Consider the following 22,380-nt stretch of genomic DNA (forward strand, 5'->3'; position numbering starts at 1 on the left):
CTCTAGATGGTCCATCCTTTCCTCTAAGCTCCAAACTTTGCCTCTGTAACTCCTTCCATGGGTGTTTTGTTCCCAATTCTAAGAAGGGGCAAAGTATCCACACTTTGGTCTTCATTCTTCTTGAGTTTCATGTGTTTTGCAAATTGTATCTTATATCTTGAGTATTCTAAGTTTCTGGGCTAATATCCACTTATCAGTGAGTACATATCATGTGAGTTCTTTTGTGATTGGGTTATATCACTCAGGATGATGCCCTCCAGTCCCATCCATTTGCCTAGGAATTTCATAAATTCATTCTTTTTAATAGCTGAGTAGTACTCCATTGTGTAAATGTACCACATTTTCTGTATCCATTCCTCTGTTGAGGGGCATCTGGGTTCTTCCCAGCTTCTGGCTATTATAAATAAGGCTGTTAAGAACATAGTTGATCATGTGTCCTTCTTACCGGTTGGAACATCTTCTGGATATATGCCCAGGAGAGGTATTGTGGAATCCTCCAGTAGGACTATGTCCAATTTTCTGAGGAACCGCCAGACTGATTTCCAGAGTGGTTGTGCAAGCTTGCAATCCCACCAACAATGGAAGAGTGTTCCTCTTTCCCCACATCCTCGCCAGCATCTACTGTCACCTGAATTTTTGATCTTAGCCATTCTGACTGGTGTAAGGTGGAATCTCAGGGTTGTTTTGATTTGCATTTCCCTGATGATTAAGGATGCTGAACATTTTTTCAGGTGCTTCTCAGCCATTCGGTATTCCTCAGGTGAGAATTCTTTGTTTAGCTCTGAGCCCCATTTTTTAATGGGGTTATTTAATTGGCTCCCAAGTCTTAATTGGCTCCCAAATCTTAATTGGTAAAATCAAACACTTAAGATTTTGTAAAGATCTTTTCCCAATCTGTTGGTTGCTGTTTTGTCCTATTGACAATGTCCTTTGCCTTCCAGAAGCTTTGCAATTTTATGAGGGATTGCATTGAATCTGTAGATTGCTTTGGGCAAAATGGCCATTTTTACTATATCAATCCTGCCAATACATTAACAAGGGAGATCTTTCCATCTTCTGAGATCTTCAGTTTCTTTCTTCAGAGACTTGAAGTTCTTCTTATACAGATCTTTCATTTCCTTGGTTAGGGTCACATCAAGATATTTTATATTACTTGTGACTATTGTGAAGGGTGTCATTTCCCTAATTTCTTTCTTGGCCCTTTTATCCTTTGAGTAGACAAAGGCTACTGATTTGTTTGAGTTAATTTTATATCCAGCCACTTTGCTGAAGTTGTTTATCAGTTGTAGCAGTTCTCTGGTGGAAATTTTGGGGTCACACTTAAGTATACTATCATTATCATCTGCAAATAGTGATATTTTGACTTCTTCCTTTCCAATTTGTACCCCTTTTACTTCCTTTTATTGTCTAATTGCTCTCACTACGACCTTGAGTACTATATTGAATAGGTAAAGAAAGACTGGACAGCCTTGTCAAGTCTGAATTTAGTGGGATTGCTTCAAGTTTTGTTTCTCTTCGTTTGATGTTGGCTACTGGTTTGCTGTATATTACTATGTTTAGATATGGGCCTTGAATTCATGATCTTTCCAAGACTTTGACCATAAAGGGGTGTTGAATTTTGTCAAATGCTTTCTCAGCATCTGATGAGGTGGTCATGTGGTTTTTTTCTTTGAGTTTATTTATATAGTGGATTATGTTGATGGATTTCCGTATGTTGAACCATCCCTGCATTCCTGGAATAAAGCTTACTTGATCATGATGGATGATTGTTTTTATGTATTCTTTGATTCAGTTTGCACAAATATTATTGAGTAATTTTTTTTTTAAATATTTTTATTACATATTTTCCTCAATTACATTTCCAATACTATCCCAAAAGTCCCCCATAGCGCCCCCCACTTCCCTACCCACCCATTCCCATTCTTTTGGCCCTGGCATTCCCCTATATTGGGGCATATAAAGTTTGCAAGTCCAATGGGCCTCTCTTTTACATCAGTATTCATAAGGGAAATTGGTCTGAAGTTCTCTTTCTTTGTTGGGTGTGTGTGGTTTAGTTATAAGTGTAATTGTGGCTTCATAGAATGACCTTGTTAGTGTTCCTCCTGTTTCTATTTTGTAGAATAGTTTGAAGAGAATTGGTATTAGGTCTTCTTTGAAGGTCTGATAGAATTCTGCACTCTGTGCATGTGTGTGTGCGTGTGTGTGTGTGTGTGGTTTATTATAGTGTCTTGCAGGCTGTGGTCCAGCTAATGCAACAATGACTGTCTACCAATGCAAAATCTAAGAAAACAGTAGTTGTTCAGTTTAGAGGCTGAATGTATCAACTGGTCTTCAGTATATGCTGGAATTTTGAAGAAGTCATTAGTGGCTCTAAAGCTAGTAAAGAAATGAACTTGCCAGAAAGTGTTGTGGTCTCCAAAATTGCATGAGAATTTGAGAATCCTCATGTTCACACATAAGAGACTGTGGGAACCCTGCCCCCAGTTACTTTTGATTGGTAAATATAGTTGCTGGTGGTCAATGGTTGGGCAGGAAGACAGAGGTGGAACTTTAGGATTCCTGAGCAAGGGACCAAGGTAGAGCAAAAAGGGATAGCCACCATGCTTGGGAAAGAAGAGAGACACCAGGCCTGAGAGATGCTGAAGTCAGAGAGATATTCATCATGTTGGTGCTGGGGGAATGCCAAGGAGGGGACCTACAGGTCTGGGTCCAGAGCATTAAAGATGGAACATAGATTTTAGTAGGTAATAAGTTGGGAATATCAGAAGAGGGTATATTAGCCACGTGAAGGTTAGAAAGTAGCCCAACCACTGAACTGTTTAAGATATATCAAAGTATAACTAACGTGTGGTGTACGTGTACGTGTGTGTGTGTGTGTGTGTGTGTGTGTGTGTGTGTGTGTGTGTGGTATGTCTTTCATTCAGGAACACAAAACATTGGAGCAGGTAATGTGAGCAGCTGCCTGCATCAATTTGAGTAGTTCTAATTGGTTACAGCTACAAGGAAGAATAAGAAAAAGCAGGCAGAGTTTCCTTTGTCCACATTCTTCATATACCCTGTCACCAAAAGGGATGGCCCAGTTTTAAGGTGGCTCTTTCCACCTCAAAAAATTTGGATTTAAAATGGGTCTTCCAACTTGAAGTGATTTAATTGAGAAAAATGCCTCATAGTTATACCCAAAAGCTTGAGTTATAGTTAATTCAAGTTGTAGTCAAGTTGGCAAGCAAGAATAGCCATCCACAACTCATATTAGCTATTTTCTAGTGCTCTAAAAACCTTGACCTTCTTCTTGCTGTTCCTTAACATGCATACTCCTGCCTAAAGATTTTTCCATATGCTATTTTTCCTGCCTATAAATACCCAACTCCAGATAGTCTCATAACTTTCTTTTATTTCTTCCAGGTCTTTCTCTAGTTAAGTCCTATAGGAGACACTCTTTGACTACCAAAATTAAAAACCAATTTTTTTTCTTTCTTAACTTGTTATATGAAATACTGTTTACTTATTATCTCCCCAACTAGAATATCAATTCATGAAAGCCAACTTTAGTTCCTGACTATATCTTGTGCCCATAAAAACAGTGCCTGGCACACAGTAAATATTGAGCACTTAGTATTGAACTAATTACTTCATTTGTCCTTCCTTTTCTTTTCTGACTCTGTTTCTTATTGTGTGGAATTAAGAACTCTGAGAAAGTAACTACTTTCAGTAAATTGATAACCATTCAATAATAAATATCTCTCTGGGTCAGGTCACCTAGGAGGTACCCAGCTAAAAGTCTTGGATACAGCACCAATTCCTGGACCTCTATCTCTTACGGCCAGAGTACTAGACTCATATAGCATAAAATATTCAAGTCTTATGTGCAAGGAATCACTTTTGCTGTTGTAATCAGGCAAAGTTTAAATAACAAAGTAGTCATCTTTGCATTCCTCTCTCCTTAAAAGATAATAAAGTATATCTTTCTATTTGGTTTTATTTTCCTCTTCCCACTAAGATCATGTTGTTCAAGCCAATTACTGAAAGAACAAATAGAATCAGACACCAGGAAAAGTCCTTTCTTCTTTTCAGTAAAATATCTTTGTCATATCACCACTCTTAATCCAATCATATTTCTAACCTCATACCTACCACATCTTAGCTTTATAAGGAGTAATTTTCTAACCTATACATCCAAATGGTAACATATGTTATAAATTACTTTTCTAAATTTTTCATTTTATTAAAGAATTATATTGAAAACAATACCTCACATAACTGTAAAAAGTTATTCAATTTATGAAAAAATATTATGATGATTTAGTAATAATTAATTGAAGTATAATAGCCTTACAAAAATCCCTCAAATAATATTACTTATAGGACTATTGCTAGCCTATTTATGTAATTACTCACTGTGGGCAAAACGTGAGATTCAACTGATTATCATTATTAAGTACCTATTAATGATATGGTATCATGCAGAATTCTTGGGTGACAAATATGCATTTCTTAGTACAAAAAGCTTTTGTGTCTGACAAAATTTATCCTTCCTAATTGTAGTGAACAGGAAAGGCCCTCAATAATATTGGGCATTTTTTTGTACACGTTGTCTCAGTCAGTGGCACTATGTGGGGGACCTGAATGATGCATCCTTGCTGAGGAAAGTAAGTCACTCATCACTGGCTTTTAAAGATTAAGGCATCACCCTATTGTTAGTTTGTTCGCTCTCTCTCCCTTCCTCCCTCTCTCCTTCCCTCACACCCTCCCTCCCTCCCTCTCTCCCTCTCTTCCTCCCTCCCTCTCTCTGCTTCATTTGCTTCATGATGCTGGTTGGGATGTGAGCTCTCAGCTTCCCGCTCCCATTGCCATAGCTGCCGCTTGCTTTCATACCTCTATCCATCATCATGGATTCTTTCTCTTGAACCATAAGCCAAATAAACTCTCTGTCCCTACAGTTGGTCATGGTGTTTTATCACGATGACAGAAGAGTAATTAATACACCAATATTTTGTTATATGTTTTTTAAAATAATTACATTGTCAATGTACAGCTTATAAGCAGCAATTAATAAAAACTACCCAGATATTAATACTATGGAGCATTTGTTTACAGGTGCACTGTATTAAATATATGATATTAAATATATGATGAAATTATAATATTTAGAAAGGAAATTCAAGTGAATTTTCTATGGGTTCAGTGCAAGTCAATAAAAATATATTTCCTTCTTTAATCTATTTAACTTGCTCAACAAATTATATTTCTTAATTTTCTTTTTTTAATTTTTAATATTTTTTCTTACATATTTTCCTCAATTAGATTTCCAATGCTATCCCAAAAGTCCCCCATAACCCCCCCCCAATTCCCTACCCACCCATTCCCATTGTTTTGGCCCTGGCATTCCCCTGTATTGGGGCATATAAAGTTTGCAAGTCCAATGGGCCTCTCTTTCCAGTGATGGCCGACTAGGCCATCTTTCCATACATATGCAGCTAGAGACAAGAGCTCCGGGGTACTGGTTAGTTCATCATGTTGTTCCCCCCTATAGGGTTGCAGATCCCTTTAACTCCTTGGGTACTTTCTCTAGCTTCTCCATTGGGAGCCCTGTGATCCATCCAATAGCTGACTGTGAGCATCCACTTCTGTGTTTGCTAGGCCCCTGCATAGTCTCACAAGAGACCGCTATATCTGGGTCCTTTCAGCAAAATCTTGCTAGTGTATGCAATGGTGTCAGCGTTTGGAAGCTGATTATGGGATGGATCCCTGGATATGGCAGTCTCTAGATAGTCCATCCTTTCATCACAGCTCCAAACTTTGTCTCTGTAACTCCTTCCATGGGTGATTTTTTCCCAATTCTAAGAAGGGGCCTAGTGTCCACACTTTGGTCTTCATTCTTCTTGAGTTTGTGAAGAACTAGGATTAGATCTTGTTTGAAGGTCTGATAGAACTCTGCACTAAACCCATCTGGTCCTGGGCTTTTTATGGTTGGGAAACTATTAATGACTGCTTCTATTTCTTTGCGGGATATAGGGCTGTTTAGATCATTAACCTGATCTTGATTCAACTTTGGTACCTGGTATCTGTCTAGAAACTTCTCCATTTCATCCAGGTTCTCCAGTTTTGTTGAGTATAGCCTTTTGTAGAAGGATCTGATGGTGTTTTGGATTCTTCAGGATCTGTTGTTATGTCTCCTTTTTCATTTCTTATTTTGTTCATTAGAATGCTTTCCCTGTGCCCTCTAGTGAGTCTGGCTAAGGGTTTATCTATCTTGTTGATTTTCTCAAAGAACCAGCTCCTTGATTGGTTGATTCTTTGAATAGTTCTTCTTGTTTCCACTAGGTTGATTTCACCCCTGAGTTTGATTATTTCCTGCCGTCTACTCCTCTTGGGTGAATTTGCTTCCTTTTGTTCTAGTGCTTTTAGGTGTGTTGTCAAGCTGCTAATGTGTGCTCTCTCTAGTTTCCTTTTGGAGGCACTCAGAACTATGAGTTTTCCTCTTAGAAATGCTTTCATTGCGTCCCATAAGTTTGGGTATGTTGTGGCTTCATTTTCATTGAACTCTAAAAAGTCCTTAATTTCTTTCTTTATTCCTTCCTTGACCAAGGTATCATTGAGAAGAGTGTTGTTCAGTTTCCAAGTGAATGTTGGCTTATTTATTTTGTTATTGAAGATCAGCCTTAGTCCATGGTGATCTGATAGGATGCATGGGACAATTTCAATATTTTTGTATCTGTTGAGGCCTGTTTTGTGACCAATTATGTGGTCAGTTTTGGAGAAGGTACCATGAGGTGCTTAGAAGAAGGTATATCCTTTTGTTTTAGGATAGAATGTTCTGTAGATATCTGCCAGATCCATTTGATTCATAACTTCTGTTAGTTTCACTGTGTCCCTGTTTATTTTCTGCTTCCATGATCTGTCCATTGGTGAAAGTAGTGTGTTGAAGTCTCCCACTATTATTGTGTGAGGTGCAATGTGTGCTTTGAGCTTTACTAAAGTTTCTTTAATGAATGTGGCTGCCTTTGTATTTGGAGCATAGATATTCAGAATTGATAGTTCCTCTTGGAGGATTTTACCTTTGATGAGTATGAAGTACCCCTCCCTGTCTTTTTTGATGACTTTGGGTTGGAAGTCGATTTTATTAGATATTAGAATGGCTACTCCAGCTTGTTTCTTCATACCATTTGCTTAGAAAATTGTTTTCCAGCCTTTCATTCTGAGGTAGTGTCTATCTTTTTCTCTGAGATGAGTTTCCTGTAAGCAGCAAAATGTTGGGTCTTGTTTGTGTAGCCAATTTGTTAGTCTATGTCTTTTTATTGGGGAATTGAGTCCATTGATATTAAGAGATATTAAGGAAAAGTAATTGTTGCTTCCTGTTATTTTTGTTGTTAAAGTTGGCATTCTGTTCTTGTGGCTGTCTTCTTTTAGGTTTGTTGAGGGATTACCTTCTTGTTTTTTCTAGGGCATGGTTCCTGTCCTTGTATTGGTTTTGTTCTGTTATTATCCTTTGAAGGGCTGGATTCGTGGAAAGATAATGTGTGAATTTGGTTTTGTCATGAAATACTTTGGTTTCTCCATCTATGTTAATTGAGAGTTTGGCTGGGTATAGTAGCCTGGGCTGGAATTTGTGTTCTTTTAGTGTCTGTATAACATCTGTCCAGGATCTTCTGGCTTTCATAGTCTCTGGTGAAAAATCTGGTGTAATTCTGATAGGTTTGCCTTTATATGTTACTTGGCCTTTTTCTCTTACTGCTTTTAGTATTCTATCTTTATTTAGAGCATTTGTTGTTCTGATTATTATGTGTCGGGAGGTATTTCTTTTCTTGTCCAGTCTATTTGGAGTTCTGTAGGCTTCTTGTATGTTCATGGGCATCTCTTTCTTTAGATTTGGGAAGTTTTCTTCTATAATTTTGTTGAAGATGTTTGCTGGTCCTTTGAGTTGAAAATCTTCATTCTCATCCACTCCTATTATCCGTAGGTTTGGTCTTCTCATTGTGTCCTGTATTTCCTGGATGTTTTGAGTTAGGATCTTTTTGCATTTTCCATTTTCCTTGATTGTTGTGCCGATGTTCTCTATGGAATCTTCTTCACCTGAGATTCTCTCTTCCATCTCTTGTATTCTGTTGCTGATGCTCGCATCTATGGTTCCAGATTTCTTTCCTAGGGTTTCTATCTCCAGTGTTGCCTCATTTTGGGTTTTCTTTATTGTGTCTACTTCCCTTTTTAGGTCTAGTACGGTTTTGTTCATTTCCATCACCTGTTTGGATGTGTTTTCCTGTTTTTCTTTAAGGACTTCTACCTGTTTGGTTGTCTTTTCCTGTTTTTCTTTAAGGAATTCTACCTGTTTGATTGTGTTATCCTGTTTTTCTTTAAGGACTTGTAACTCTTTAGCAATGTTCTCCTGTAATTCTTTAAGTGAGTTATTAAAGTCCTTCTTGATGTCCTCTACCATCATCATGAGATATGCTTTTAAATCCAGGTCTAGCTTTTCGGGTGTGTTGGGGTGCCCTGGACTGGGCGAAGTGGGAGTGCTGGGTTCTGATGATGGTGAGTGGTCTTGGTTTCTATTAGTAAGATTCTTACGTTTACCTTTCGCCATCTGTTAATCTCTGGAGTTAGTTGTTATAGTTGTCTCTGTTTAGAGATTGTTCTTCTGGTGATTCTGATTAATGTCTATCAGTAGACCTGGGAGACAGGCTCTCTCCTCTGAGTTTCAGTGGTTAGAGCACTCTCTGCTGGCAAGCTCTACTCTTACAGGGAAGGTGCACAGATATCTGGTATTTGGACCTCCTCCTGGCTGAAGAAGAAGGCCCAAAACAGGACCTTTCCCAGATGCTGTGTTGCTTTGGCAGGTCACAGAAGCTGTTAGCTTCTGTGGTGCACACTCTCACCTGTGCAGACTATGTTCGTAAGTTTGGCGGAGTCCTGGAACCAAGATGGCGCTACCTGCTCTTTAGGCAGAGGGCTCCCGTGCAGGGCAGACCACTGTCCTCCGGCTGGGAGGATGCTGGATGTCTGCGGCCCCAAAAGGGTGCTGCCTCAGCGGCTCTGTGGCTCCCGCCTGTCCTAGAAGCTGTCTGCCTCTGTGGTACACACTCTCACCTGTGCAGACTAAGTTCCTAAGTTCGGCCTAATTTTCTTTTTCTATAGCTGTCTCAGCTGTGATTTTTTTAAAGTTTTTAACCTTATTTTTATTTTATGTGTATGAGTGTTTTGTATGCATGTATATTTGTACACTGTATGTGTATAGTGCCTGTGGAGACCAGAACAGAACATCAGACAGTTGTTCACCCCATGTGGATGCTAGAAATCAAACTTGTGTCCCTTGGAACAGCATCCAGTGCTCTTAACTGCTGAGATATCTCTCCAGCTTCCACATAATATTTATTAAAACACAGTAGTACTAAAATAGAGTGCATATTTTGACAGTACTATTTATATAAAGTTAATCAGAAAGATAAAAACACTTAACTGAAGACCCCATAAATCTCTTTGACATTCTTTCCCTTTGTTAAAAAGGCAATATATTTTTATTCATAAATGGAGCAATAGTCCTAATTTTAATCTGAAAATCAATATGTTGATAAATATTACTTGAAAAATGTTCACTTCACTAGCTTTAATATGATTTCCCTAGCCAGTTTTAATATGCCCTATAATATAGCCACAATACATTATATTACCATCTGCACTAAATGCTATCCTCCCACTCTGCTGTGTTATTCTTACACCTAATCCTCTTTGTAACCCTTACACCTCCCACACTATCTATCCTAACTTCATAATTGTCAAAAATGAAATGATCATTTCATCTCACATACCATCATTTTCATCAAACTTTCTCATTTCAGTGATGTGGCCTTTAATTTCAGTCAGCTGACTGCAGCAGACACGACTTCTCATACCATCAGTGGGATGGCATTGATAATATCTCCCAAACGGATGATTGCTATGTTTTTCTTTGATTCTTAGACATACTGAACACATATATAGCATTCCAGTGAGGATATTAGACATATTCATGTGTCCATGATATTTTTATCGTCTGCAATGACACTGCAAAGACAAAATATCAAAAACGTCTACAAAATATCAAAACCTCAGATGGGAAATATACTAATAGAAAGAAAGGTGTTGAGCTCAAGTGTTGTAACCAATTAATGGAACAGAAGCAAAACTCTTCGAGATCACAGACTATACCATAACAGTGGACAAAAGGTTCAACACTTCTTCAGTGTTAAAGTAGGCAGCTAAGTATATTTATCAAGTATTGTAGATATAGTAATATAGAACTGAACAGCAATCATTCCAGCAATGTCCTATTGATACTGGATAAGTGACATAAACTTCACATGCTAAGCACAATTTATTAAATGCACATAATTGCTATGTAATATTAATAATATAACTAATTAGCATAGCATTCCTATAAATATTCTTAAGGCTATGGGACAAACCTAGACCCATACACAAGACCTATTGCATGGATTTAGGAGAAATTTATGAGGTCTAATTTGATTCCTAAATCTCCTTTCCACCCAAAATGGTATCTTAATAAAAATTTGTACCAGAAGGTGGTGAAAATAGAGAAAGATGTACTATTATATTTCAGGGGGAGCAGAAATCTTCTATGTCTAAGAAAGTAGAAATAAGAGACATTGCAAAGCCCTATATGTGCACAGTGAACTGATTTTAAAAAAAAACAGCAATTTTCTAAGGAATTCAACGTTGTTCATTCAGGGATTCAAAAAGAATATATTTTTTGAGTATTCATAGCACCCTTATTATCATGTGGATGTCATGCCTGGTTGAATCTACAGGATCAGATGTGCAATGTCCCTCAAACTGTTCCAATAACCATGAATGTGTGTTTGATAGGTTTGTAATTTTTGAATTTTCATCTTTATAATATTATTTAAATTATTATCAGCAGTTTGCCTATCATTTGAATTCTTGAATTTTAAAAATAATATCATGGAATTCCAGGACCTGTGATAGTTGGTTTTTTACTGTCAACTTGTAAGATAGCCTGTGGTCATATCTGTTGAATAATTGTGATAATTACATTAATTTATGTGGAAAGATCCAAACCGGTTGCTTGCCACTATTCCCTAAATCCTGGACCTTATATAAGTGGTTAAAGTAAACTGAATAATGAGTATGTTTTCAATTATGGGTGTGATGGACCAGCTGCCTCAAGCCTTGAATGTTTTTCCTGCTCAGACAGACCATAACTTGAAATTGTGCATTAAAATAAATTCCTTCTCTGAGTGGTTTTTTCCAGGGTATTTTGTCACAGCAATGCAGAAGGAAAGTAGGACAGTGCTTATATTTATTTTCTCTTTATAATTACATAGTAGTCATGTGCAAATAAACAGAAAGAAGAAATTAGATATCCTGATGGTGAAGATCAAACTGGTCCCAATAACTTAACACCCCTAATCTTCTGAAAGTAGTCTAATAATATCATCGCTCTCTTCCTACTCCTGACTTAATTTGAGGGTTTCTTTCTGTCTCTCTCTCTCTCTCCCTTTCATCCTTTTTTCTCTCCTAGCTAATGTCAAGGAGTTGAAAGGGTAGAGAAAAGAGGTGGAGAAGGCTGAAATCAAAAGAACCCACAAAAGTAGCCAAACATCTGGTTACATTACATTTTGTCCAACTAGTTACTTAATGTCAGTATTGAATTTGTAATGCACTACTGTTTCAATATGAGCATAAATAGGAATGCAAAATAATCTTACCTTACAATGTTTGACATTCTTCTCCTCCTGTTCTGCCCAACATCTTTGCTCCCTTCAATTTCTAGCTCTTGCCACATTGCTGGTGCCAACCATGAGATGACTGCAGAGCTACGAAAGGTTCTGTCATCCAATATCAACTTCCAGGTTGTCAGAGAAGTGTCATTTTTCCACGCTGTCATGTTCACACATGAGCTTAGGCAGCAGCACCTATGCCCTTAAGCTCAGTGTACCAAGTATCCTTGGAATCTTCTTCAGCTACTACATTGAAGTTGTTGAGTTTTTTCCATAATTAGATATGACTCCATTAGGCCAGGTCATAGGAGTCAATAATTAAGAAAGTACATTAATCTCTCTTTGTTCACCAATTCAAAGTCATGATCTATTTAGGGAAAAATATTGAGTATCAAAATGGCTTCTGCCACCCTTCGATCCAACTTTTGGGAACTGCTGAAACATATTAAACCCTAGCTGAAGTTCTAAGCACATATACTGCTCTTCCTTCAATCCTTATTTCTTGGAATCTATTCTGAAGCAATACAGTCCACTGTAAGGGGGCTTGAAACCTAAAGGAAGAAATACACATAAAATATATGTTTAAAAAAAACATTGTTCAAAGTAAAAGTATTTTCAATAGATCACATTTCCAAATGTAGCCTATATAGGAGTGTATATTATTCCTATGGTAAGTAGGAGCCTGTAAACAAACTTTAAATAAGTAATTTTACTACATTGTGAGTCTGGAAGACATATGGCATTCTGGATAGTCTCCTAGAGAATCTACACTAATGGAAGAGATGGATTCTCCATCATGTTGCTACAAAGTACCATTCATATTAGTAGTTTACCCCAAATCAAAGTAGACCTGATATGCTCAGAAAGAGAACTGGAGTCCTGACAAGAAACTCTAAATTTTGCTTTAAGAACTCATGTGGAAGATCATCTGGAAAGTTTAGTGACCCAATAATACTTCATAGAAAGCTAAGAAGACAGAAACCAATGAAATTTTAGACATTTTTTCATAATTTCATAACACCAGGTTACATATGAAAACAGATACTGCTTATTTAGCATCTACAAACCATTAAATTACACATGCTTGCTGGGCAGTGGTGGCACACACCTTTAATGCCAGCACTTAGGAGGCAAGAACCAGGTGAATCTTGAGTTTGAGGCCAACCTGGTCTATGTAATTAGTTCCAGGACATCCAGGACTACACTCAGAAATCCTGTCTCAGAAAGCAAACGAACAAAAATTAGACATGTTAAATATATGGGACGGCTCATGAAGAGGAAAATCATGCCTGGTCTTGGAAACCTAGCCAACTACCTTGGGCTAGTGAAGGTATAGATCTTGGAGGAGAACCTGCAACCAGCATAAGCCCTAACTACATTCCAAATATTTATCATTTTATGCAAAGATGAGTGTAGTCTTCATCCTTTATAAAAGAAACCTTTCTTTGCAACAGATAGTGCCCATTACAGAAAACTACAACCAATCAAAATGCAGAGTTGTGGAGCCCAGTCCAAACTTACTCATCTGCAATACAGCTCCTGCATATAAAGGCTCAGGGATCATTGCAAAAGAGGGGGCAGAAAGATTCTGAGAGCCAGAGGACAGGAAATTTGGTGTGACACTATGTCTCCTAGAAGTATTAGAGAAGCTAAACCCATGAAGTCTCATCAACATGACTGCCTAAATAAGACTTGAACAAGGATCACACCAGTAGACATGCTAAAATGGAAGGCAGGAAGCTCATGAGGCCTCAACCCTAAACAAAAAACTTGGGAAGTAAAGAATAATGAGAGCAGAAGAAATAGTCTTTCCCAGAGAAGAAAATACCAACTGGATATCCAATACCAAATGGTCAGTCCTGAAAACATACATATAAATAACATTATACAGTTTTAATAGGTTGCATTTATATATTTAGTAATATATGTGACAATATTTTTTTAAGAAAGGAGCAATGAATCTGAGGGAAAACAACAGGGATGTGTGCATGAGGACTGACAAGAGGAAAGGAAAGGGGAAACTGCAAAATTATAATACATTAAAATTTTCATAATTTCATAAATATATATATATATATATATATATATGGAACAGATTTATACTGAAAAACTAGTATCTATCTTAAATTAACTGGGCATCCTGATTTGTTATTTACTAAACTTAAAATTTTTATCCTCAGAAATGTATAACCAAGATTCTACAGAAAACTTTCAATCCAACAAAACCTAACTCTCCCACAGAGAACTAACTTTCAAGAAATCAGGTTTGGTGCTGTAATGTAGTTCAGTAGTAGTGCATATACATAAAATGCAGAAGATTCTGCATTCAAGGTCCAATATCATTTCAAAAAAAGAAAAGACACACGTAAAAAGAAGGGAGGGAGGAAGAGAGGGAGGGAAGGAGGGGTGGGGAGGGAGGGAGGGGAATTGTGGGGTGTAGAAAAAACAAGTTTGGATATAGTATATGATTAACATGACTGAGACCCTGGGTTGCATCCACAAATTCCCAACACCAAAAATAAAAGTAAGGGTGAAAGTCATAGTTAACAGTTATATTGGATAGGGAGTATGGGAGATAGAGATTTAGCAGTTCAAAAAATTTAGCCTAGAGGCTGGAAAGATGATCAGTGGTTAAGTAAATTGGTTGCTCTTCCAGAGTTACCTAGGTTCAATTCCTAACACCCTCATAGAAGTTCAGAACTGTCTGTAAGTCCAGTTTCTGGGAACCAGACATCCTCACACAGGCGTGTAGGCAGGCAAAACACCAATGTACAGAAAATATTTTTAAAAATTGGTCTGTGTGATGTTTAATCTTGTGATGTTTAATCTTGATTGCCAATTTGGTGGGATTAAAAAGTGCCTCTTGCTTAGTTAATAAAGTGCATCTCTGTTTCTAAAAGATTAACTAATAGGGCAGTGAATATCACCTTTCAGCATAAGTGGCATGGCCCCATATATTGGGAGAGCAGTCGGAATACAAAGGAAAAGGAGAAATTCGGATAATCCAGGTAATCTACTGCTTCCTGGCTGCTGTAATGTGAGCTCTTCTCCTCCACCTAACTTCCCTTGACCATTTGGACTGAAACCATGAATATTTGTTCTCTATGTTGTTTCTTTGATATACTTGGTTATGGCAAAAAGTGCACATTTAGGGACCCATGGATACAGCCACATATGTAGCAGAGGTTGGCATTGTCTGGCATCAATAGGAGGAGAAGCTCTAGCCATATGAAGGCTGGATTCCCCAGTGTAGGGGAATGCCAGGGAAGGGAGGTGGGAGTGGGTGGGAGGGAGGAGGAGCACCCTCATAGAAGCAGGGGGAAGGGGAATGGGAGAGGGGGGTTCCAGAATGGAAACTGGGAAAGAAGATAACATTTGAAATGTAAATACATAAAATAGCCAATAAAAAAAAAAGTCTACCACAGCCTGACATGGCTGGAACTTCTCAAGCCTACCTCACGCTTTAGTTTCTTCTTCATCTCAATATAGTTTCCTCTTTTTGCCTTTAAAGGGAATTGATCTTTATTGAACATCTTGCACCTCAAATTATATTTTAGTGCCAATTTTTCAGAGAACACAACCTAATAAAGTTGGTACTGGGAATGTTCTCAAAAAATGAACAACAAGATGAGGCTTTGGAGCATTGCCTGATCATGAAAATCCCATGGCACATAAGTAGATGAAGCAACAAACAGACTTTACCCAACTGGAGACACTTGTTTAAAGGCTCCTTGGTAGTAAACTGGGAGGATACAATGAGAGAAGAAAATGTACTAGCATAGAGAAAATAGTGACTATATGGTGATGGAATTATTTCTAAACTTCACTGATGCTCTGAAGTAGATGATGGGAAAATGAGTGTAATTGGGAACTGAAGGTCAGGTGTAAAAATGACTATTGACTTTGGATGAATCCAAAAAGGTATTTTTTAAATAATTTTTAAAAAGCTAGGGAGCTGGCTCTGCAAGTAGCCAGGGTGTACACCTTGATAAAGCACACTATCGACAGTGAGAAATAAAGTCTGAGAAAACCGACAAGCCTAAAACACCAAGATTCATGCATTTGAAACACCACTATATTTTCAGTGATACAGTAGTGAGGGGTGTAACCAAGTAGAAAGACAAACTGGAAAATCTTCTACCTTCCACTAGAAAGAGAAAAATGTTGAACTTCAGGTTCTGGAAGCAGCATATCCACAATTTTTAATACTGCATGAGTCTATATATTGGATGATAACTTTGAGAAAAGACCACTATAATAAATACAAGCCAAGCAACCCATTGCTTGGTTCATACTATTCAATGCATCCCACAGTTTTGTAAATGTCAGCAATAGGAAAATAAGCCATAAAAGCTCCGACAGACTCAAGGAGAAACAGATAAAACCATTTCAGAAGATGATGGAAGCCTTTACCAAATGCAGAAAAGGAAAGTATACGCATTAAAGATCTCTGTTATTGGATCCTAATAGAAATAAAAATGTCTTACTTTGGAATAACAAGTATTCATCTGAGTAAATATGTTCATTCATAAACTGAGTCCTGTCAGAAGCACAAATCTGAAGGTCATGCTATCAGAGTAATAAGTCACCATAAAACAGAAGAGTAAGCCCAGTGCACAAGAAACGTTGCACAATTAAACAAAATGGTTTATTAGATAAATGCATTTTGGATGTCAAACATTTTTTAAAATATATACTAGAATAAAAACATGAGAACATGTATGTGAAATTAAGTAGCAGCATCCTTCCATGCAAGTAGACAGAGTATTACAATCCATTTGAAGATTTTTAATACCCATAAAAATTTCAGATGGTCCATCCATGAAAAGCTAGGCTCGCCATGTACTCTTTTGGCTCTAAGTCCTAGCCTCTCACTCCACCACCCCTGTGGCCCATTCATTCTGCTGGTCATACTTTCTCTCCCTACTCTGGATTCTTCTAGATGTCCCCAAATGTGCTCTCCTTCATAATCTACAATAAAAACCCTCTCCTCTACCATACCCTGGACCAGTCATGTCCTTGACCTAGACACTTGTTTTCTGATAAGAAACTAAATTCTTTCAACATATGCTTGCCTTGGTTTCTCTATAGTCAAACTGAAGGATTAAATTTGAATTCTGTTAATAAAGATTCAGAAAAACTAAAAAAAAAAAAAAAAAAAAACCCCTGGGCTCGCAACCAAAAAAACAAACTTTATAAATTCTTTATTCTTTCATAATTTCATATTATGAACATATTTACTCATCCTTTTCTAACTCCTCCCATAATCACTGTATTATCCCTTCTGACTCAGCTTTGAGGTTTTCTCTTGTTTTTGTCTTCATCAAGTCTAGCTTGTGTTTCCCACCTAGGCTTGGAAGTGGGGCCTGCTCTGGAGTGTGGTGGCCAACCAAGGATATCATTTAAAAAAAAAAAATATGACTCTCCTTTTCCCAGCACTCATTTAATTCCCACAGCTCCTCAGTTAGTGATGATATTTGTCTCCAACTTCCCCTTTCTATTCTGAGAACTTCTCTGGCTTGATGTTGCACAGGTTGCATGTTGTCACAATCCCTATGAGTTCATACCCCTTGTGTCCAGAAAACACTTTGATATTATCCACTACCTCTGGCTCTTATAACATTTCTGTCCCTTCTTCTGCAAAGATCCCTGTGCTTTGGAAGAGAGACATGACATGTATAACACATTTGGGGCTGAGCACTCCAGTCTCATTCTCTGCTAATTAACCAGTTGAGGATCTCTGTATTAACTGTCATTTACTGCAAGCTTCTCTGATGATGACGGATAGATCCTCTGATCTATGTGTTTATCAATTAGTCATTAGTAATCATTTTAATACTATGTTAACTTAGAAGAAAAATAGTATTGTGTTCTCACCTAGGGCCTATCACCTATTGAGCCACAGGTTTTTGGTTGCTTTAATAATGGTATGAATAGCTTCCATCTCATGATCAGGACTCACATCTAATCATAAAATGCTTGGTTACTCCTAAAAACATTCATGCCACTGTTGCAGCAGTAAGCATATCTTATCGGACCAATCGCAGTAGTTTAAAGGGGTCAATGTTAGGTAAGACTGATGATTACTGATGGTACAAGCTCCTCTGACACCTGGCATAGTACCTTCTGGCACCACTAAAGCTTGGGAATAGGAATGAAGCTCCCAGGTGAGTACCAGCTTGATTTATCCATATTCTATGCTAAAAACTATCTGTAACTCCAGTTCAGAGGGATCCAACACCCTCTTCTAGCATCCTTGGACATTGCACACATATGTGCACATAACAACAGACAAAACACTCATACACATAAAATAATGTTTTAAAGTATTTGGGACCCCCATGTCATCAGTGCCATTCTTGCACCTATGGGCATATCTTGCCATGACAGTCATTTTTGTAGCACACTAAACCTACCTTTTTAAACATCTTAAAGTTCACATTCACAAAGCATGTGTTTAATGTATTTAACTAATAAAATCAAGGGGGGAAAGGCTCATTTATCTAACATTTTTAAACTGTCTACAAAATAAATGAGTAAAAACAAAGTCAAAGCACTAAAACTTGAGAAAGTAACAACGACAATATGTATTCATATATGATTTACCAAAATCCTACTATCAAATTCATATGTAACTTACAACAAAATTCTAGAAAGTCTTAACAGTAAAACTTCCACATAAACAAATGCAGAAATTGTTCTAGAACAACCCATTCTCTTCCCCAAGCTGATCCTAAAACAACAGCTTCTTAGAGAAGTCAATGAAAACTGTAACAGAATTGGAACTAATAAGATAAAGCTTATTTTGTTTGTTTAAGAAATGTTTAACACAGGAAAATTCTCCATAGCACTCTTGAAAAGACCTCTAACACAGACTGTGTTGTTTTTAAACAGTAAGCATAACGGAGCTGGGGTGCAGCTGAAGGGCAAGGCAATTTATGTAGCATTCGCAAAGCCCTCGGCTTAGTCTCCAGCACTGCAAAAAATTAAAAATATAAATCAAAATTTAAAAAAAGAAAAATGAATATAGTACAATACTTTCATGTGCATTTTCACATGACAATAACCTTTGATGGAATAAGAAGCCATCTAAATGATTAAGTATGCTGGAGAGAACATTGGATAAATGATGGAGATTTTTGTATTGAGTACCACTTTTACCCATGTGACCATATTTTCTATTCAAACTAATTTTTTGAGGCAAGATCTTATGTAGCCCTTGACTGAGCTAAAACTTGCTATTTAGACTAGGCTGGCCCAGAAACTCAGAGATCTCTCTGCCTGCCTCTATCTCCAAGTGCTAGTTAGTGCCACCATACCCCACATCAAAATAAATTTTAATATAAGTTCTTTTTACATTCATCTTTCAAAAGAAAAAACTGCATGAAAGTTTACTCTTTCAGTTATTTTAAAGCATGTTTCTTACACACCTTTTTGAAAAGCATGTCAAATTGTAAAAACATTCAATAGTAATTTTCAAGCATTATATTCTATGAGAATTCTATCAAATTTTCTTAGGATAAGGCAGAATCAATTACAATCTTAAAAATTAATGAGCTAATATTAACATAGTTTTGGGAAATGTGCTGGTTTGAATATGCTTGATCCATGGGAAGCAGCACTATTAGGAAGTGTGGCCTTGTTGGAATGGGTATGGCTTTGTTGGAGGAAGTGTGTCACTGTATAGCAAGCCTTGAGGTCTAGTGCTCAAGCTCTCCCCAGTGCAGAAGAGAGCCTCCTCCTGACTGCCTAGGGAAGAAAGTCTCCTTCTGGCTGCCTTCGGGTCAAGATGTAGAACTCTCAGCCTCTTCTTCAACAACATGTCTACCTGTACCACTGCCATGCTTCCTATCATGATGATAATGGACTGAAGTCTGAAAATGTAAGCCAGACCCAATTAAATGTTTTCTTTTATAAGAGTTGCCTTGGTCATGGTGTCTCTGCATAGCAAAAAAAAAAAAAAAAAAAAAAACCCCAACTAAGACGGGAGATGGAATAAAAATGTTTCCGTCACTTGTTCATTAGACTAAATTCATAATCATTTTTAAACGTGATTCTTGGCCATGCTTATGGGCACTCCCACAGCTTGCTTTGCACCAAGGGTGGCCTTGTAGTCAGCCCTGTTTCTATATTAGGCAACTTAACTTTCACACAAGGATATCAGTCCTACTCCAAATTCAACTGTCTGTGAAAGCATATGGGTACTTATTTAATTGGCAACATAGACTAGCAGCACTCCAGGTAGTTGTCAGCAAATACAATCTTGAACTCATGCTGTCCAATACCAATCAAAATCTTGGCCAAGATAAATAATATTTAGGAAAGATTGATTGATAGAATGGACATTTGCTATTTTTGGCAGATCAGTATCCAAATGCCCATTCTCTGCTAGAAGAATTTCAAGATATGGGGAGGTATAACACTGATTTTCCTAGAAACACTAAAGTAAGAACAAATACCTCCTCTGTATTCTAGACACTAGAAGTATACCTGTGCTCTGGGCTTGATAATTTGGATGAGCTGCTATTCTGGGATTTTATATTATAAAAAGACAATTGTGGGTTCTTTTTCACAGTAGTAGTAGCAGATGTGAAAATCTGTAGAATGCGGGCAAGTGTGTTCAGTGTCCTTTGCAGATTGTACCTGAAACAAAAATTAATAGCAGCAAGATGGGCTCAGTGTCCTTCGAAGATTTTTCCTATAAAAAAAATCATATCTCAGTATTTCCTTCTTTGATTCAAATCCATTTATTAACTAACACTGGTTTTCCAAGATTATCCTGTGATCACTCTTCTCAACACACAAACAAACACACATGTTGTGAGAGAATTACTCTTCTGAGGGATGAAAAACATTCTCAACTTAGCTCCTAAGTACAAATAAAAAATAATAAGCTGGAAGACAAGAGTCAGAGAAACATACCACTGCTATGGTTTGAATATGATTCAAATTTATCTTCTAGTTGTTCATTGTGTTCGGGAAGCTTAGTCAAGCTTCCAAGGTGGTCATGTTAAGAGTTGGGGCTTAATGAAAGATCCTTAGGTTAACTAGAGTCTTCCACTCAGTAGGGGTTTGAAGATCCCAGTTTCTCTCTGGCTTTCTCTCTGACCTTAGGGTATTTTGATCCTAAATATGCTCTGACCATTGTGATGTGATCTACCACAAAGCCTTCACTAGAGATAAACTGATGTCACCTTCAGTCCTAACTTTCACAACTATAAACCAAACAAAACTCCTCTACTTATTAAAGTTATACATTTTATTGTATTTTATTATACTAACAGGCATGAATACAACCACATAAAAGATAATAGCAGTTACAAAATGCAAATGTTTATGAAAATGGGAAACATGTTGTGGTGGTATTTGTCAGTCTGACAAAACAGAATCATATGGGAAGGCAGCTGTAATGAAGGGTTGTCTGTATTAGGTTGGCCTGTAGGCATCTGTGGGAAATTTCTTTGATTACCTCAATTAAAATGGCCTGTAAGGTGGGTGGCACCATTCCTTAATTCCTTAATCAGGGATTCTAGACTATATAAGAGTACAGAAAGTAATCTAAGTACTAAACATATTCACATTTGTTGATCCCAATGTCTGCGTGGGATGTGACTAGCTCCCTACATCCCTGCCATTCCCTAAAATGATGGACTATAACTTGACATTTTGAGCTAAAATAAACCCTTTCTGTCTTACACTGCTTGTGTCAGGTATTTTAGCACAGCAACAGAAAAATAAATTAAGACACATGTGAAATACAAAATAATCATGATCACTAGAAACAATTGAGAGGTGGCAGAAAAGTTAGTGGAATCTAAGGAGCATAATATATGATAAATTTTTATGGTGTTAATGTAGCAGGACAAAAGTATGACAGATATTCAGCCAATCAATACAATAACTCAGAGGAGGAAAATAATGGTCCCCTTTCTATTCACAGGTATGTACTGCTACTGAAGTTATGACTAAAATCTGTAATCTCTAAAGGTGGATATGAGTTAAATCTCTAAGGACATTTACAGGAACCCAAACAACTCATTAAAAAATTGCAAGACTGACAAGCCACTAATGAAATAGAAATGTGACAAAGATGCATAGCAAGTTTAATACAAGGATGAAAGGCACACATCAAATGTATTTATGGCACTAAGACATTTTTTCAATTCAGCATGATTTTCTGATTCCAAAATTTAGTAGCTGAACTGAAAAGAAGGATTATCACTTCTAAAAATCAAATTGAAAGTGTAAGTAGAAGAAATAGCTCAAAACAAAGAGCAAAAAATAGAGAAAGAGATGTGCCTCTGCTTCTCCACACAAAGGTTAATTACTCTGGGACTTGCTCTCCTACTGTAAACAGTGAGAAAGGGGCAAACAAAACACTCAACTAATATAAATGCTAGCCCACAGACATTGCAGGGGTCTGATCCTTAGAGACAGGAAACAGAGCAATCTCTAGATGCATGTCTATAGCACCAGGAGACAGAACCAAGCCAGAGCCTAGCTTCTGAGCTGAAGGAATAGAAATTAGAATTCAAAACTTTTGGGATGAATAGAATTTATAGAATAAAACGATATCATATGGGAAAGGAAAGGGAAGGTGAAATGGGGAGCCCATGCCTGGACAGCCAGGAATGGGAGACTGGGTAGC

At 37.4% G+C, this 22,380-nt stretch overlaps 1 protein-coding gene across 12 annotated transcripts in view; it reads right to left on the reverse strand.

Moving 5' to 3' along the window:
- Positions 1–22,380, reverse strand: part of Slc4a10 (solute carrier family 4 member 10) — a 458,674-nt gene that overhangs the window by 433,521 nt on the left and 2,773 nt on the right. For 11 of the 12 annotated variants that reach the window (XM_085834843.1, XM_085834841.1, XM_085834840.1 and 8 more), the window contains exons 2-3: positions 11,721–12,283; positions 9,801–10,035 (exon numbers count right to left, since the gene is read on the reverse strand). The gene's annotated coding sequence lies outside the window, so the exon portion shown is untranslated. The remainder of the gene's footprint in view (positions 1–9,800; positions 10,036–11,720; positions 12,284–22,380) is intronic. The other variant, XM_085834838.1, reaches the window with a different exon arrangement.

Source organism: Mus caroli, unplaced genomic scaffold (assembly GCF_978045245.1).
Source record: "Mus caroli unplaced genomic scaffold, Mus_caroli_1 scaffold_2, whole genome shotgun sequence".
Lineage (NCBI taxonomy): Eukaryota > Metazoa > Chordata > Mammalia > Rodentia > Muridae > Mus > Mus caroli.